This window comes from Carettochelys insculpta, chromosome 20, assembly GCF_033958435.1.
Source record: "Carettochelys insculpta isolate YL-2023 chromosome 20, ASM3395843v1, whole genome shotgun sequence".
Lineage (NCBI taxonomy): Eukaryota > Metazoa > Chordata > Testudines > Carettochelyidae > Carettochelys > Carettochelys insculpta.
Window position 1 is genome coordinate 17782407 of NC_134156.1, and position 17669 is coordinate 17800075.

Sequence of the window (17669 nt, forward strand, 5' to 3'; positions counted from 1 at the left end):
GGAGACACCTGCCCCTAGACACGCGCCGCCCAGCCCCGCCGTGGGCAGCCGCGTTTCCCTCCCCCACCCGCCGGGGCCCAGCCCCCGCCCCCGCCGAGGCCAGACCTCTCCTCGCCCAGTCCCGGAGCCTCCAGGAGGCTGCCGGGCTCGCACGGCTCTGCAGCTGGGAGCAGGAAGGGCGGGGGGCGGCGGAGCGGCCGGACCGGGGGCTTACCTCAGCGCCGGCTCATGGTACTGCCCTGCCTGGGGCGGGGGTGACTCCGGCGGCGCCCTGCCCGGCTCCTCGCTCGCTGCCAGCCCCTAGCCCCGGCGGCGTTGCTGCTTGTGCCTGACGCGGCGCGGCCAATCCAGGCCCGGCGGTGGGCTGGGCCTAGCCTGGCGCGGCGGGTGGCGTGGCTGTTAAAGGCACAGGGGCAGCGCGCGGGGAGCTCCGCCGGGAGGGGCTCCCGCGCAGTGGGGGAGAACTGGGCCCCAGTGGGGGGGGGGGGGGAGGAGCGGAACTGGGCTCCAGTGGGGTGTATGGGGGCAGTGGGTTCCGGTATGTTGGGGAGAACTGGGCTCTCGTGTAGTGGGGCGTATGGGATGAACTGGGATCCAGTGTAGTGGGGTGTATGAGGGTGAACTGGGTTGCAGTATAGTTGGGTGTATGGGGGAGAACTGGGCTCCAGTATAATGGGATGTGCCATGGCCTCACCATGCTTTATGAAAATTGCATATGAATATGAATAGCTAAAGATGCTTTATGCAAAGTACATCATGTAACATCTCATTTTAAAAACCGTAATCTGCTGAATCTGTATGTCCTATTCGAGTTCATGTCTCTTTCTTGTGTTTGAAGTTACAAATATTAAATGGGAACCTGCTTTGTTAATCCAGCTATTCTCATAAAAGTTAGTAGCGATACTTTAGGAATTTAATGGCTGGGTGATCAGCTCAACCATCCATGAACAGTTTTGTTTTTCTTGTAAATCCAAACTGCGCTTGGTCCTGCCAGGACATGTGACCAGGCCACCTGATGCTGGAACCCAGTTTTGATCAGGTACTATTCCATTCAAGACAAGAAAAAAATTGAACTGAGCACAAATAATTCCCATGATGATATAAAGGGGGGAGCCAGAAGCTAGATAACCCTTCCTCCCCCGACCCCCTAGTTTACCATTTAAGATGCGTGCTAGAAATAACTAAAACATAACGGGGAAGGACTGGGCCCAAGCTAGAAGGCTGCTTAGCTTTTGAAAGAGATTATTAGAATAATTGTTTAGGGTAAAAATTTTCATGTATCAAGTTTCTTAGTGTGTTGGGATTAGTTGGCATGCTTTGTCTATTTTGGCATAGTTTATTTCGAGCTGTCTGTTTTCACTTGCACTTGCTTAAAACCACTGCACATCTCTCCCTTCTATTAATAAAGAGGGCAAATTAATAAGCTTTCTCTGTGTAAAACTCTGTAAAGAGTAGAATGGATTTTTAGGTGTTTTTTTCCCATTTGGGGGTTGGGTCCTTGGATGCTGTCAACCACCCCATAGCTGACCCCTACCAGAGCTGAGCTAGTTCAGAGTCTGTGTTGCTCTTCTGGGGGGTGGTAACCCCAACTCTGTGCCTTGGCTGGGGAGATGAGAACTTTTGGCTCAGCTGGACAGGGTGGAAGGGAGCCCCAGAGGGCAGGAATCATCGAACCACAGAATATTAGAAGTGGAAGAGACCTTGAGAGGTCATCAAGTCCAGTCCCCTGCACTCACGACAGGACCAAGCACCATCTAAAAATCATCCCTGACAGATGTTTATCTAACCTGCTCTTAAATAGTACCAGTATCCACACCCTCCCTAGACAATTTATTTCAGTCCTTAACCACCCTGATAGGACGTTTTCCTAATGCCCAACCTAAACCTCCCCTCCCTTCAATTTAACCCCATTGCTGCGTCTCCTACCCTCCAGCTGTCTACGCTACAGCAATCTGTCAACAGAAGTTACTGTCTGAAGATATCCTCCGACAAAACTTCTGTCAACAGATCGTGCCCACACCTGAAAGCAGATCACTCTGTTGATCCACTGTGTCAACAGAGTGTGGCTGGAGTGCCTGGCTGCTCTCTCACCAGAATGACTGACCAGAAGCACAGCAGACAGGGCTGCCCCGTGACCCAGAAGTCCTGTCTGTCGACAGAGGGCCCCCCAGAAGATCCACACAGCTTTTTTGTTGACAGATTCTGTCGAGAAAGGTGTTATGCCTCATGGGGAAGAGGCAGAAGGCTGTCGACAAAAAGAACACATATTTAGTGTGGACAATCTGCGAGTTTTGTGAACAAAACCCTAGAGTGCTGACTCATCTTTAACCATGAGGCCATACGTCCCCCTCTAGCCATAGACCAGGCAGTGGTGGCAGAAGCTTTCCCCAGGCTACCCTGTTATCCTTCTAAAGAGACTTGCTTATAAGGGGGACAATACTTCAGGGGGCTTAGCAGCTTTTCTACAGGTTGACTGCTCAAAACTCACACTGAAATCAATGGTAGTTGAAGGTGTTGAGCATCTAGCAAGACCTGGCCCTGCTACACTGAGGAAAAGGACTAAGACTACCAAACAGACCCAGATCCTCCAAGATGCTGAACACGTCCTGTAACAGAAGGAGCACTCCCAACTCCTGTTGAAGCTAACAGGACTTTAGGGTGCTTAGCACCTCAAAAGAACAGGCCCTTATTTCCAATATAGCCTAACTTTAGCTCATTACAAATGTGAATTGGATTTTCAGCCACGGACCTGAGGAGGTCATAGTCTCTGGCTTTGTGATTTACTGAGCTGGGAATGTTATTGCTATTGCTTAAAGTTATTACACCAGAAAGAGGTGTAATAGGATTTTGAGAGTACTTTACTCAGGATACAGAAATTGAATAAATATAATCACTCAAAATTCGATAATTATGGAATTCTTCCTGTACTTGCTTTATCCGCTTCGTGTATCCAGAGAAGTGGAAGCTAGAAATACATGTGCAGGTTATTTGTAACTTCGCTGTTCATTTTAAGATAGAAATAATTTTCTGGCATCTGGTGTTAGAGCCTGATTCTCTACTACTTTGCATCTTGTATCATCATTTATCCTGCAGAGCCAAATCCTACAGCTCTTATTCAATGGATTGTTCCCCCGAATGCAAAAGGATAGCTTGTTGAGTAAAGACTACAGTGTGGGGGTAATTATTATTATATTTTTACATACCTTTCTATAAAAACAAAAGTCTATATTCTGACCGCTATTGGCTGGTATCACTACTTGGGTTTCAGTTTATTTTCAAGTATTCATTTTAAAACTAAAAATATTTAAATGTATACCACATTTAAATTAATATAAAAGTAAGATATGAAGTGTATCCTCTTTCCCATCTCCTACTGTACAAGGCATTCCTTTCTCAGATATAGTATTGTACACAGCAGATGTTGGTATTCCAAACTTTAAAGATAAGATCATGGTTTTTATTTTTCTAGCAGCATGTGTTCTGTAGCAGGAATATATCCTACTGCTTGAAACAGGCCAGTGGATTGTTTTTTGTTTTTTGTTTTAAGCTAAATGTGACATAAGAGAAGCACTGCAGTATATTTGTTTATTCCTCAAAAACAAAACATTACACTAAGATTTTAATTCAGGAAAACACTTAAACACAAGCTTGACTTTCAACAGGTTTTCATCTGATGGCCTTCACTGAGACTTAAGCAGCTATTTGAATTCTCTGCTCAATAAATACAGAATTATTCATCTGCTTTATGACAAGCACATACCTGATATTTCCATGGTAATGGTCTGTAAATTTGTTAAAACTTCCTAAATGAATAAAAATATATATATAAAAAAATCCTTACATGCTTAGCTGAATTGGGAACTAAACAATCAAATCCTCCCCCATTGCTTCCACTCTGAAATTTTTCATTTTGTATTGACAAAGCAACAAATTGGTACCATAAAAAGATCATTCAGACTTTTAATTTTAATGTTTTAACACATCACAGACCATGTCCATACAGACAACATTTAAATATTTTAAATGAAAAGCAAGGCCTCCAATCAATGACTGCATGATGGTATATTTGTTTTGGGTACACATTCAGGTTATATCTACACTTTCCCACTTCTTTGATGGGGCCATAATAATTAGCCTGATTGGAGAATACTAATGAAGCACTTCATTAGGCTAATTCTCCCCGCAGCAACTAAGTAGTTTGCAACTTTGAATTGTTGGCATGCTGTGCAGCCGTGGGCACTTTGAAATAGCCGCGCAACTTCAAAGTGCCCTTACTCCCCAAAATTTTGGGAAGTGTAGACACAGCCTCTGTGTAGCAAATGGGTTGAGGATCTTTAAAGTGGTTGCTAGTTTTGTCCCTTCTTCTGATAGGAGTGTCCTGTTCTGAAACCACTGTCATCCAGTTGCCATGCTGTCACAGATATTTGGGGCCTTGCAGGTAGATTTCCTGATGTAGAAGAAATTACCAATGTGGAATCTGAATATATTTTAAGTGTGACCCATTTTAGTTACTCATACACACCAATCCCAAAGCACAAGTGACTCCTACAGCACGCATGCGAGCCTCTCTCTCAAGAATCTCTGCTGAGCACCACTACTTGGTTCCTGGAGAGCTGCTGTGTTTCTAGACTTGCTCCTAATCAGAGACCAGGGCAGAGTGCAGATTTGCTAGATGCCTGCCAGCTCCCTTGCCGAGAGCTACTCAGCAGGGGTCAGCAACCTTTCCAAGGCGGAATGTTGACATTTGACCTTTTGACCTCTAATGTATGGTGCCAGGGCCAGTGATACTTTTTAAAGTTACCAATAATCCTACTTGCAGCAACTTCATTAGTAAATAAATAAAGATGCAGAGCTTTACATAGGGTGACCATCTGTCCCGTTTTGGGTAGGTCTGCCCCATATTTTGGGCACCATCCTGATGTCCCAATTTATTTTGCCAAAGGAGCTAATTGCCCCAAATTCCACACTTTTACAGTGCAGGTGTCTGCCTCTGGTTCTGTCTCCTCAGCTAGGGGAGCTGGACCCATGTGGTGGCACAGGTGACACCTGGCTTTCCCCAGCTGGTGGGAGCCAGGAGCCGCATTGGTGTGGCTCCCACCTGGTTTCCCTCAGCTAGTGGAAGCTTGGAGATTCACTCGCAGGTGGCAGCCCCGTTCCTGATGCCCCAAGTCATGGAGCAGCCGAGAGCTGCAGCTGCCCCTTGCATCCCCCTAGCAGGGTGGCAGCCCCCACAGGGCAGCCACCACCTGACTCCCAAATTGGGTGACCGTCCGTCCCAATTTGGCTGGGACAGCATCATTCCCCCTTGTCCCATATTTGGCCTGGGGAGATATGGTCACTCTAGCTTTACCATTTAGGTGGTAGTTGGTAGCATGAGCTGGTCTTTTGCTAATCCACTGGCAGCCTGGCTTTGAGCAAGCTCCTGGCTGCATGGGGGAGGTGGGTGGCTGAGCTCCCACTTCACATGACGATGAAAATTGGCTCACGTGTCACTCTTGGCATGTGTGCTGGAGGTTGCTGACACTTAGTTTACTGTCTCCCACCAGAACCTTGCCTACCTCAAGCTAACACTACTGTATGGCTTCCCAAGGCTGAATATTTGCTGTATTACATCACGCCCCTGGAATGATTGTTGACAGCAAAGAGCAAAACCTAGAACTACTGTATCTTAAGCATGAGCCGCTACTGGTTGAACTAAAAGTCACACCTCTGTTAGCCAAGGCGCCAATAGACTTATCATCCTCATTATGTGGCCCAGTGAAGATCGAGCTAGTGTTGATTAGTTACCCCTGTTATAAGTGGGAGCTGCAAAGGAATACCTAACTTACCTGGAGAGCTAGGAAAGGGTTAAACTGACTTGCCTCTCGGGGAGGGAACTTGGAGGAAGGTAGCAAAAAGCCAATAGGAGCAAACAGGAAAATTCAAACCTGAAACTTAATCATAGCACTTTTTTTTCAGAAAACAAGAGCAGAGAAAAGAGGGGGACTTCTCTGGGACAGAGGGGAGACATGAGCTCTTCCAGAACAGATCCCCTGGGCTCATCAAAATTTGTGAGTAGGAAAAATGTTTCGGTACTCACGTAAAGTTTATTGTTTTCATTGTTTGGGGGTTTGGGAAGTATGTCTGAGCTGGTTATTTGTTTCTTTGTTGTTTGCTCCTGCTGAACTTTAACAATCTACCCCTCTATGGGTCACCCAGAATCTGAGCCAGAGAAAAATCCCTTTGTTTTGCTTTAATTTGTGTTTTAAACCATGTATAATGCTTGCAAAGATAGTTTTGTTCTAAAAATAAAAGTGCTTTTTCTTTTTTAACAAGTACTAGTTGATCCTTTATGTCCTACAGGGTCTTAAAACTATGAACCCTGGTTATGGACATGTTACCGGAGAGCTCACAGCTCCCTGCATATTTTTTGAGCGCGGCAGAGGGAGGAGCTCTTATTATTTCTTTCCAACTCCTTGGGAAAAGGGATTCGCAGGGAGGGTGGGTGAGTGGGATTGTCCTCAGGGAAGAGATTCCAAGTGATTTCTTTCCTCAAAGGGGGATTTTGTACACTTGGGGGTGGCAGCTACTGATTGACTTCAGGGCAAACTGAAATCAGGAAAACTTTTCTGTCTCTGGGAACTGCAGAGACAGGGTCTAGCAGTGTTTGATTTGACTAGCCGGCTCCCCTTTACCTGCAGTCAAAGTGCCAGGGTGGAGAATCAGCTGTGACACCCCCGCTAACCAAAGATGCTCCTGCAGAACTTTAACAATCTACCCTTTCATGGGTCACCACAGTGTTTGAGGCTTGGTCTACACTAGGCAGGTAAGTCAATTGCAGATACACAGTTCTAGCTATGGCACTTGAGGATGGTGAGCGGGTCAGTCTTCCAGGTAATGTAGGCATGGCCTTAAATACATGTAGGGAATGTGGGGAGGCTGAGACTGGGCAGTCCTTGCTGAAACTCCTTACAGACTGAACTCTGGGTCTCTGGTACTGTATGTGCGGCTGTGGGAGTAGGCTTTTTTTAGGCACTGGAGAAGGGTAGTGAAGTCTAGCCCACCCAAGGTCACACTGAAAGCATCATTGGCATGATTTTCACAATCATCGTGCCTTCTTCCATCATTGGTCCTCCTAATTTTCTCCATCTTTGTGCAAAATAAATTGCATGTGCAGAGGTGCACCACAAGTAGAAACACCTGCTGCCAGCTGTAGGCATTCTGCTAATCAGCTAGGCAACACCTGACTCTCTCCTGGGTGGCTCCCCATGTGCTCAGCTTACAGGGAACACTAGTCTGCACTACTGATTTCAGATGGAATCCCGAGTGGTTTAAGCATCTCAAAAAAGCTGTCACTCAGCTCTAGGTGAAGAATTCCACCAACTGTGAATGTCAGAGAGCCATATAAACTGACTGACCTGCCTTAACATTAAACTGCCTCACAGAACTGGCTGTGTCATTGCCTGATGGAACCTTATCTGCACACCTTTGTCAGAGATAGAGAGTCTAGGGATAGGGTGAACATAAGTGATACAAGGAATGATAATGGGACTTTCCAAACTGATCCTCACAACAGGATTCAATGGGATCTCCTCCAAACTATGAGTCTGATTCTCAGCATAAATCAGGGGTAATTCCATAGAAATCACTGCATTCAAAGAAGCACTAGAGGAGGGGAAATATGACCTATGAGTAATGGAAACATAGCAAGCCTTGCACAATGAAGATGGGCGTGTAGCAAAGACGTGAGTGGGAGACTGTCTCTTTGCATTTAACAGCACAAGTAATTCTTGAGTGAGGCAATCCTCTGCGAAACAGATCAGATCATTTGGCTGGATAATGTTATTTTCCATCCATCCTATAAAAAGACAAGAGAGTAGAATAGAGCTTGGCATTCCTGCCGTGAGTTCAGGGGATAGAACTAGATGACCTAGCATGGTCCCTTCCCATCCTACAATTCTCTGATTCACCAGGTAAATGTTAAACAGTTCCAAGAAAGAACACATCTGGAAGTCTTCAGTCATACATTGAGTCTTAACTGTTGCATTTGAAGGGCAACCAACATCCGACTATGTCTACACTACCCGAAGATCAACCTGATCAGGGATGTGTGAAATCATAGAATCATAGAATTCTAAGGCTGGAAGGGACCTCAGGAGGAGGTCATCTAGTCCAGCCCCCTACCTAAAGCAGAATCAACCCCATCTAAATCAACCTATCAGGAGCCAGCATCGACCCTTGTACTTGTGAGATGCAAGGAATAAGGGAGATTGATGGGAGAAACCTTCCCGTCAACATTCTTCAGTGAGGACAGCCAGATAGGTCGATTACAGATGCACGGATTCCAGCTGCACAATTATAGCTGTGGCAATTGTGTAGCTGGAATCGACACATCTGCAATTGACTTTCTTTCCCTAATCTAGACATAGCCTCAGACGCCATTTTTGGGGAAAAAAATTGATCCAATCTCTGTGTCTAAAGTAGCTTTAAAATGGGGCTTCTATTTATCTAATTTATAGAGGGCCTGGTGAGGTTTAATTCATACCTGTAAAGCATTGAAAACAAAAAAGCAGTCCAGTAGCACTTTAAAGACTAACTAAATAATTTATTAGGTGATGAGCTTTCATGGGACAGACCCACTTCTTCAGATCGTAGCCATACAAGAACAGACTGGATATTTAAGGCACAGAGAGCCAAAAATAGTAATCAAGGTTGACAAATCAGAAAAATATTATCAAGGTGAGCAAATCAGAGAGTAGAGTGGCAGAAGGTGAGGGGGAGGCAAGAATTAGATTAAGCCAAGTATGCAAGAGCGCCCCTATAATGACTTAAAATATTCCCATCCTGGTTCAGACCACGTGTTAATGTGTCAAATTTGAATATAAAAGAGAGTTCAGCAGCCTCTCTTTCCAATCAATGGTGAAAATTCCCCTTCAGTAAGATGCAAACCTTCAGGTCATTAACAGAATGGCCCATTCCATTAAAATGCTGGCTGACCGGTTTGTGGATCAGAAGTGTTTTTATGTCTGTTTCGTGCCCATTAATTCTTTGTCTCAGAGAGTTTGAAGTCTGTCCAATATATAAAGCATCTGGGCATCGTTGGCACATGATGGCATAGATGATGTTAGTTGAGGACCATGAGAATGTGCCCATGATTCTGTGAATAAGCTGGTTAGGTCCAGTGATGGCATCTCCAGAATAGATGTGTGGACAAAGCTGGCAGTGGGCTTTGTTGCAAGGAGAAGTTCCAGGACTGGTGTTCCTGCGGTATAGACTGTGATTGTTGGTTAGAATCCTCATAAGGTTGGGAGGTTGTCGGTAGGAGAGAACAGGCCTGTCACCTAGGGCCTTCTGGAGTGTGGCATCCTGATTAAGGACAGGTTGTAGGTCTTTAATAATGCATTGCAGTGGTTTGAGTGGGGGCTGTAGATGATGACCAGCGGTGTTCTGTTCTTGGCTTTTTTGGGCCGATCTTGGAGTAGGTGGTCTCTGGGTATTTGTCTGGCCCTGTCGGTTTGTTTTTTTATTTCTCCTGGTGGGTAATTCAGGTTTAAGAATATTTGGTAAAGATCTTGTAGTTTTTGGTCTCTGTCAGGGCACAAAACAGACATAAAAACACTCCTGATCTACAAACTGGTCAGCCAGCATTTTAATGGAATGGGCCATTCTGTTAATGACCTGAAGGTTTGCGTCTTACTGAAGAGGAATTGTCACAATAGATTGGAAAGAGAGGCTGCTGAACTCTTTTTTATATTCAAATTTGACACATTAACAGGTGGTTTGACCAGTGATGGGAATTTTTTAGGTCATTATAGGGGCTCTTTTGTATACTTTGCTTAATCTAATTCTTGACTTCACCCGCCCCCGCTTCTGCCCCTCTACTCTCCGATTTGCTCACCTTGATACTATTTTTCTGATTTGTCAACCTTGATTACTATTTTTGGTTCTCTGTGCCTTAAATATCCAGTCTGTTCTGGTATGGCTACGATCTGAAGGAGAAGTGGGCCTGTCCCACGAAAGCTCATCACCTAATAAATTATTTTGTTAATCTTTAACGTGCTACTGGACTGCTTTTTTGTTTTCATAGTAGAAAGACTAGCATGGCTTTCTCTCTGTTACTGTAAAGCATTAAGAGCCTCAGATCAGAATTTCACAGTTCAGAGCCCCTTAGTGCTCACACTTGGCAGGAGGGAAGTTTGCCCACATGCATGGGTTACAGGTGCTTTTAAGAACGCTTGGCTTCCATTCAGATACAGTTGGAAGCCTTTGGTTATCCTTCGAACCTCTGAAGTGAATTGGAGAACTCCAGTGTGCTGGGTGAGTCAGGGAGGTGTGCAGTTGGCTCTCTGTGCGTGTACCTTTTTCATTTTTTCTGTTTCCAGCTGTAATTTGCCACAGTGCTTCACCGTGTACGTGTCATTCTGGCAAACACTTTCAAGCTCTTGCTTCCTGTTGCTGCAGCTGGTGTTAATTATGTGTGGAGAGAGTAGGAGTTTACTGAATAACTCTCACCTTTAACCATGTGTGTCTGAGCCTTTCTTCCTCCTGTCAGTTAAAGGTCTCCAAGAAAGAAACACTTCATTTGTGCGAGGAGAACATCCTTGACAGCTGGCCCTTCTGGCTCTTACCTCCCACTTTGATTGTCGTCCTAGAAGCTGAACTCTGCTCCTCTCACACCCTTCTGCCCATCACAGCTCCTACACAGATCGCTGTCTCAATTAGACCTCTGCTGATTCTCACCAATGTCCTTACATTAGTCAAAGTGAGAGGAGGTATCTTTCTCTTTCCCACTAGCCCCAGCTCTCCAGCAACTGCATGGTACTGCTGTTCTTCTGAAATGTGCAGAAAAAAACCCACCTCAAGGAACACCACTGGCTCCCCCTTCCACCTTATTTTTTCCAGAATCAAGCTCCAAATTCCTTCTGAACACTTTTAACCCATCAGAGACTGTGTTACGGGGCTCAACAACGCAGAACTGCCTTTATTCTTGTTAAGCTTTGGCCTTTGCTCTGCCTGTCACTCTATCTCCTCTGCAGACAGAGGGGCCAGGTGCAGGGGCGAATGACTCTGCACTCCCAGAAGGTGCGGGGCAAAATACAGGAGGGGCAGGGCCCAGGACAGTTAGCTCTTAGCACCACTCAGATCACAGTGCTGGCCCTCCCCCACCTCAGAGCCGCCATGGCAGTTCAAAGGGGCCCAGAGCTCTGGTCTCTGGGTCAACTGCCTCTTTTCCCCGCTACCCATCAGTGGGCCTGCTGCAGACCCTGTCTTTCCTTCTCCAAAGCTCAGCTGAAGATTGATCCTTTCATCTTTGCATGTCTCCAAGTCTTTTGCTTTCTAGTCTAATTACTAGCATGGAGCTCTACTTTTATCAAGTTTCTCTACAGAAGTGGTCCCCTCTGACTCAGCACATTGGTTCCCTGCCTGTATTCAGAAATTGTCACATCAGTTTGCTTTGGTGATCATAAGGGCTGGAGCCCCGTGGAGACAGCACAGTCATGAGTGGCAGCTGAATTCTGTCCTTTTGTTTGCATCATCAACAAAATTTAGGACCAAGCGCAGTCAGTGACCTCTTGCTCTGAAAGCCAAACTGGGTTGCACAGGTGTCACAAGGTCGTCACTCGAAGGGAGCTGGCCACAGCTCAGAATTTCTGGTTTGCAGGAAACTACAATGTTTAGAAATGGGCTTTTGGCCCGATTCAGCAGGAAACAAAAGAAGTCTGATGCGGTTCAACCAGGACAGGTACAGAATCCTGCTCTTGGGACAGAAAAATCCCAAGCATTGTTACTGGCTGGTGACCAACTGGTTAAGTAGCAGTACAGCAGAAAAGGACCTGGGGATTACAGTGGATAAGAGCCTGGATAAGAGTCAACTGTGTGCCCTTGTAGCTTAGAAGGCTATTGGGATGCATTAGGAGGAGCATTTCCAGCAGCTCTAGAGAAGTTATTATTTCCTTCTATTTTGCACTGGTGAGGCCACACCTGGAGTATTTCCTCCAGTTCTGCCCCCCACCCCCACAATAGCAAGTGTGTGGATGAATTGGAGAGGGTCCAGTGGTGGGCAATAAAAATGATTAGGGGGCTGGAGCGCATGACCTATAAGGAGAGGCTGAGGGATTTGGGTTTTTTAACCCAAAAAGAGAAGAGAAGAGTTAGGGGGGATTTGATAGCAGCCTTCAACTTCCCCAAATCATTTCCAGTTAGATGAATTGACTTCTTCATTGACAGATTTGCTGGACAAGTTCAGGTAGCCAGCTGTCATTCTTCAGTGGAGGGTCCTGTAATCCTGATTGCTGGGGCAGAGATGAGTGAAGACAGCTTGGGCTTCCCCTTCCCAGTGGCTATTCAGCTCCCCCATAGGTTAGGGAAGCTGAGAAGAGCTGGGGTGGGGTAGGAAAACCCCCTACTATGGCTCCTCTCTCTCCCACCATGCCCGTGGCATTACCCTGGTACTTGGGAGATACTGCAGGGTGGCAGCTCAACTAGCATAACCCTGCTCTGGCCATCCACACATCCTACAGCAGAGCTATTCCTTCAGTGGGACCTTCTTGGCCCTCTTGTGCCAACATAGCTAAACCAAAGCAGCCTGAGGGTTCCCACTGAGCCCAGAGTTGTCACAGATGTGTTCGAGGGCAGAATCAGACTCGTAAAATCCTCCTGGAGTTCTTCCAAATCATCCTGTTTCATCCCTAATGCAGACTCTAAGCCAGTGACATAGCTGGTGCTTACCTCTCTGTCATGCCATCCATCTCTCCCAGGGAGGTGATCCTGGATGATGCACAGTGTAGCCAAGTGTGCACTGCCAAAGTCATCTGAAGGGTGCAGGAGCAGCTAGCTGGAGTCCGATGCTCCCAACCTGGCAGTTACACAAAGCTCTCAGAGGCTGAAATTTGATCCGTACATGATGGAGAAGTCAATACCCTTCCTTTTGCAGAAACAATTGCAAGTAATACCCAGCGAGCTTCTGAGCACTTTATGGTGCAATCTCGATAAAATACAGTAGCTGCAGAGGCTAAAGTAGCACTCACTCTTTTAAATGCTCCCAACACACGGTATATCAGAAATCTGCAACAACAACATCAGATAGTTTGGATTGTTATTAGCAAAGCACAGGAAAGGCTCTAATTAAAGAGCAAGAGTCTTGCCCTCTTACCTGCTAAATCAGTCATTAATTTAAATTTATGGGTGAATTCACTGTTCCAGAAGGAGCTGTGGAATACACACACACACACACACTGCACTCAGGTCATTTCAGTCTCACGTTACGGGTGTCTGGGACCCATAACAGTCCCTCAGAGCTGGAAAGACAAAGGACCATGGAGGGCTTAATGGCACACCCCATTAGCTTGAGTAGTCATTAGTGTGCCAGTGCTGCTTCGTTGGCCCTTTAACTTAAGGGTCACACTCTTCACAGGGCCACGCTCTCTGTGCACATAAGGGACGCCTTGCACCTTCCTGAATGCCTCACCTCTCCCACCCCCTGTGTGCTCCCCTCCATCCCTCCCTCCTCCATTTCAAAGTCTTCCTACAACTCCCTCCTCCCTCCCCCCCCGCCCTTCAGTAGGTCCTTGCCAGGGGCTCTGCCTGCTCTCCTCTCCCACTAGGTCAGTGTTTGAGTGCTCCTCATTCCCCTGATCTACCCTACCAGGGTTCCCCATGCTTGCACTGCAGGGCAGCACCTCTGCATGTGGCTCCTACTCCAGGGGCTGCGTGCGTCTCCAGGGCCTCATCTCTCCCTCATTTCAAGATGCTCTGAATGCACCCCCAATGCTCCCCTTTGCCTGATGTTCCCTTTCCCTCAGAGGTAGGAAAGGTTCCCCAAACGTTACTTGAGTAAACAACTACTTTGGGAGAACATGTAATTAAGTAAAAACCAAGCGGTCAATCCGGACAACAACTTGAGTAAAAGTGCAAAATTGTCACATCTTGATTGTACTCGGGTATCCAGAAGTACTCATAGGATGGCTATTTCTTCACCTCTGGATATCTGAGTACAATTAAGATGTGATACTTTTGTACTTTTACTCAAGTAGTTTCCCACAAGGGCACCTCAACTTTTACCAAATGACATTTCCCTCCAAAGTAGTTGTACTTTTACTCAAGTAACTTTTTGGACACTTTCCCTACCTCTGCTTTCCGCCCATGCTAGGGTCTTGGTTGCCTCCCATTACCATTATTATTTCTTTTCTTTCTGTCCTCATGACCCTTCATTCAGCATGTCAACATGTTAAACCCTTGGAGGTTGGGCAGAGATGAGCATCTGTACAGGAATTGTACCTGTGCCCGGTAACTGTTAATCTGCGAGGTGGTACAGAGGGAACTCGAGGTTGCAAATGCAGAAGAAGACTGAAGAAGTAAACAAGACAGATCATTGTCAGAAGCAGCAAATGGCAACAAAGCCTCCATAGAGTTCCAGGTAGTGTGACTTCAAAGCTGAGTGCTGCTGGAATCATTTTTAAATGACCTTTACAGAAGTGCCAGGAATGCCATTCTCTGCCATAATTAGCTGTAACCTTTCTAGGAGCAGCAGGGCTGCCACGGTCCATAATTGCACTGGATCCAGCACAACTGCACCATGACAGCGTAGCAGAAAAACATCAGGGCTCCTGCTGTGGTGAGTCAGACCCTTTTCTAAATGAGGCAAATGAGCCCCTGGGTTTTGTACAACCGAAAAGACAGCTGGAGGAATGTGCTGGGGGAAAAAAGAGCGATGCGATATAATGCCAGGTTACTCTTTCCTCGTCAGTTTCTAGCCAATTCTATAGTATAAACAAGTGCAAAGTTGGGGAGAAGAGATTGAGGTTTGCATGACAACCCTGCGTGACTTTGCTTTCCCTCTACCCGCTCTGTGCTTTTTCCTTTATCTGCGCAACAGTCAACTGCTCCACAGTCCACCAGTACACCACTTTCTGATTGGGAACTGCTCCTTTCAGACACATCCCGCAGCAGCATGGGACACCAAAGCTGTGTGTGTGCGCACCTGATGACAAATGCAATTGCAAAGAGTCCTGTAGCAGGCATGGATCTACATTCATTGCGCAGGCACAAACAACAAGCCAGCCCTGAAAGCAGATGAAGGGTAGTCGAGCCTTCTGTTATGACACAGGGCCCTCCTGTGGAAAAGCGCCTGGCCCTCAGTTCATCGGAACTAATGACAAACCAGATCCAAACACCATTGAACTTTGGTGGGGGAGGGGCGGCAGGCGTGTATAATTGGTGGTGGTGCCCAGAATGATTCCAAGTCCCACCCCCGCAGCCCACACACACGCGCACACACACACACACACACACACAGAGCTTGGCAGTTCATGTTAGCATATTTTAAAAATAAAGTTAACATGCACTGGAAAGAGTCCCTCTCTCCCTCCCCCAATGCATAACCCCAGGGCTCCCTACCCTCAGGTCACTTCCCCACCTGCACTGTGCTGAGACATCAACAGCTGTGTTCTCCTCCCTTTCCTTGTGCACCCCCTGGAGCTGCCCGAGGTGAAGGAGCAGCTGTCCAGTGTAGGAAGAAGATGCAATGCCAGCTGTTTTGTGCATCCAGGTGGGTCAGGTCCCCCATGTGGTTGCAGGAGGGGGTGCAGAAGTTAGGGCTGCAGCAGGTGCAACGGACAGCAGTGAAGGGACACAGTGCAGAGGTTGGGGCACAGGAGGAAGGTGCAGGTATTAAGAGCAAGGGCGGCATAGTGCTAAGATGAAGGTGCAGGGATTGGACAAGTGTGGGTAGCCAAGAGGAGACCAGGGAAATGAGGGGCAACATGACCATGGGTACCAGGGTCACCAAAAGGCAAATTTGCCCAGGGTGCCATTTTCTCAAAGGCCAGCCCTGTGCAAGACACTCACCTAAGAAATCCCCTCAGGCAGCTGGCCAGGTGCGAGGTCTAGCCCGGGGTCTGCAACCTGTGGCTCCAGAGCCACATGAGGCTGTTTATGGACTTTGTGGTTTCCAATGTTACAACTGCAAAGTAAAACAAAACCAAAAAACCCCTCCTAGTTATTTTCAATAAATGGTGAATGTCCAAAAGCCCAACAACGAACAGCTCATATCTAAATAGCAAACAATATGTGATCTCAAAACATTGGATAACTCCCCCAATAATATGTGCAGTGCACTGTGGGATCCGATAGTGTATCTGTTTTGCTCATGTTGCTAATAAAGTCTTGATTTGGAAAAGGAAAAGGAAGCTTACGGCATTCCTGCTGTGAAGGGCAACACACATTTTAAGAAAAAACTGAAATAAACATGAAGTAAAACTGTCAGGATTAAAGTAGGTTGGGGAGTGAAAGTCAGGAAGACAGTGGTACAAACACACACCTCTAAAATGTGAGGAAATAGAAGATGTAAAAAATTTGTGAATGTCCTGCAATAAACACGTATCGCATTGCAAATTGTATGTGCACTATTCTTAAAACAGAGAGTTACAAAAGGTATGGTTTAATGTTATTTACTAAGGACTGTCTTGTATTCACATGCATCGCAGCTCTTGAATTATTGAACTGAATTCGAAAAAAAAAAAAAAGGCTTTTCTTGCTATTTTGGTTGCTGATCCCTGGTCTAACCTCTCCTCTTGCTCTACAGGAAGCCCCCTTTGTGGTCACTCCTGGGGTTGGCTGGGAGAGGGGAGCTGCTGATCTTGTCACATCTTCTCCCCTCTGTGGCACAGGTAGAGAAGCCAGGGATCACCTACTGTGAACCTGCTGCCTCAGGCATTGATCATTGGCCCATCCTTTGCAGCTCTGCATGAAGGACTTTCAAACTCTGGAAAACCCAGGTCTCTGAACACTGCTGGAGCTGAGCACGAAACCCTAGGGCACCAGGAGCCCATATAACTTGCCACCTATGTTCAAGGGCCATTCAGAATCTCAACCTGCCTCTATGTACATGTAGCCCAAGGACCAGTGCATTTCAGCCCCAGCCCGGGGAACTACATGTTGTGGACTACAAACTGCAGCGTGCTGGGAGAACACCCTAGTTCCTGCCAGGATGTGCACCCAGCCCGCAGCAGGGTCTCAGCGAAAACTGAGCTGAAGCAGTACGCAGGCTGCAGGCAGAGGCACTGGACTGCTGAACTGTGACCTCTTCTGTATTTTTCTACAGAATAAAGGCTGTTCTTGGTGGTTTGTCTGAGTGGGTCTGGGCTGAGGTAAACACATGACGCAGAGCACACCGAGGAGCCTCAGGCCTAGTCTCCCAAGTTGTGTAAGAAATTGCAAGGCTTCCCCTATGCTGATTAACCTCACAGTGGCTAGTGAACAGGAGGGGTTACATACAGATTTCACGCCTGGCTCCTGCCTGGGACAAGAAATGAGGCAAAGTCCAGAGCGCAATAATTTTCCAAAGCCCAGATCTGGGCCAAAACTGCACCACATCCTCAGTCCATCTATTTGATTTGTAAAGCCCTGGGAGCCAAAAGCTCTGTGCACAGACATATAAAATATTACTTCATTAAATTCCAGCTGGTTATTTTACTGACCTGAGGCTTAACGACTTTTTTTCAATCCAGGATAACTATGCATCACTGCCCCACAATATTCATATCTTACTTCTTTTATTATATGCGGACTTAGAATAGGGGTTGCAGTGCAGTGTTGCACAAATAAGCACAAGAGGAAAAAACGAAATGAGCAGCAGGGGAAGTCAGTCATGTATCAATGAGGGGTGCTGCCGTATTGCTACCAAGTTCTCC

The 17669-nt window shown here is 46.6% G+C and overlaps 1 protein-coding gene and 1 long non-coding RNA gene across 6 annotated transcripts in view; one reads left to right on the forward strand and one right to left on the reverse strand.

The window, feature by feature from the left end:
* Nucleotides 1-352, reverse strand: part of TEX2 (testis expressed 2) — a 148945-nt gene extending 148593 nt beyond the window's left edge. For 2 of the 3 annotated variants that reach the window (XM_075014286.1, XM_075014288.1), the window contains exon 1: nucleotides 215-352. The gene's annotated coding sequence lies outside the window, so the exon portion shown is untranslated. The remainder of the gene's footprint in view (nucleotides 1-214) is intronic. The other variant, XM_075014285.1, reaches the window with a different exon arrangement.
* Nucleotides 150-17424, forward strand: LOC142023418 (uncharacterized). Of its 3 annotated transcripts, none has more exons than XR_012648232.1 (6): nucleotides 150-231; nucleotides 5959-6050; nucleotides 6681-6805; nucleotides 14195-14395; nucleotides 14501-14593; nucleotides 16647-17424. It is a non-coding gene; the product is annotated as an uncharacterized LOC142023418 (long non-coding RNA). The 3 variants fall into 3 exon arrangements; XR_012648231.1 differs by lacking the exon at nucleotides 150-231 and adding an exon at nucleotides 925-1039; XR_012648230.1 differs by lacking the exon at nucleotides 150-231 and adding an exon at nucleotides 3131-3177.
* The last annotated feature ends 245 nt before the right edge of the window (nucleotides 17425-17669 follow it).